The sequence below is a fragment of the Elephantulus edwardii genome, unplaced genomic scaffold, assembly GCF_000299155.1.
Source record: "Elephantulus edwardii isolate Elephantulus edwardi_28Jun2011 unplaced genomic scaffold, EleEdw1.0 scaffold00082, whole genome shotgun sequence".
In the NCBI taxonomy this organism is placed as follows: domain Eukaryota; kingdom Metazoa; phylum Chordata; class Mammalia; order Macroscelidea; family Macroscelididae; genus Elephantulus; species Elephantulus edwardii.
Genome location: NW_006399832.1, coordinates 7,040,465 through 7,041,630, shown reverse-complemented (window position 1 = coordinate 7,041,630; position 1,166 = coordinate 7,040,465).

The following is a 1,166-nucleotide window of genomic DNA, read 5'->3' as shown; positions in this document are numbered from 1 at the left end:
AACACGGCTGGAGGCTCTAAAGGAATATGGTGTGACTGCTAGTCGATTGCTATTGTTAGTTGCTTTCTAGTGAATTCCAACATCTGGCAACTCCATGTGTCCCACAGTAAAACTGTGTTTACAAGGTTTTTAAGGCTGTGCCCTTTCAAATCACCAGATATGTCTTCTGAGGAGACTCTGGCTGTGTTCAAACTGTGAACCTTCCAGCTATGACAGTATTTAAGGTTTCTCATTTCATACAACTTTATTCCTCCCTAGTTTCTAAAAGTGTGATGCCTCTGGTTCTTATAAAATAGACTCATGCTTGTCGTGATAAACTTGTGGCTTTATGCAATTATTTTAGTTAAAATGAAAAGGTAGATTCTTGTCAGACATTTTACCCAGTGTCAAATTATTGGAATTAAAACCATTACAATAAGAATTAAAAATATTTAATTACTCTCCAAAACGTCATTTCAGACTTCAAAAGAGTTTATACTTTCAAGAGTTAGGAAGATAACCTGAAAAAGTCTCTCTACACAAAAGTCTTCTCTGTTTCCAGTGGCATTATTTGGATTTTGGCAAAATCTGTATAACTCTGGGAACATACTAAAAACAGCAGAATTGGACATTGTAAATGGGTGAATTTTGTGAAACATGAAACACATCTCAGTAGTTTTTTATGCTTGTTATTGTTGTTATGTACCATCGAGTTGCCTACACCTCATAACTACTCTATGTACAAAGCTCTGAACCCTGCTCTATCCGAGCCAGTCTCACTGTCTGACACACCTGCCCCATTACTCCAGTTACTGTATCAATCCATTTCATCCTGGGTCTTCCTCTCCTGCTCTGTCCCTCCACCCTTCCCTTCTCTAGGGATTTGTTCCTCCTGGCCACATGCCCAAAGTATATGAGATGGAGCTTCAAAATCCTTGCCTCCAAGGAGCAGCCTGGTTTTACCTTCTACAGGATAAATCTATTTGTTCTCTTGGCAGTCCATAATATGTTCAATATTCTTCTCAGCACCACAACTCAAAGGCATTAATTCTTCTGTCATCTTTGGTCATTTTCCAGCTCTTTGATGCACAGCAACTAATTGCAAGGACCTTAGAGTGAATCAGGCATACCATAGTCCCCAGACTGACTTTGTTGCTCTTCAGTACTTTTGAGAGGTCCCTGAGAGC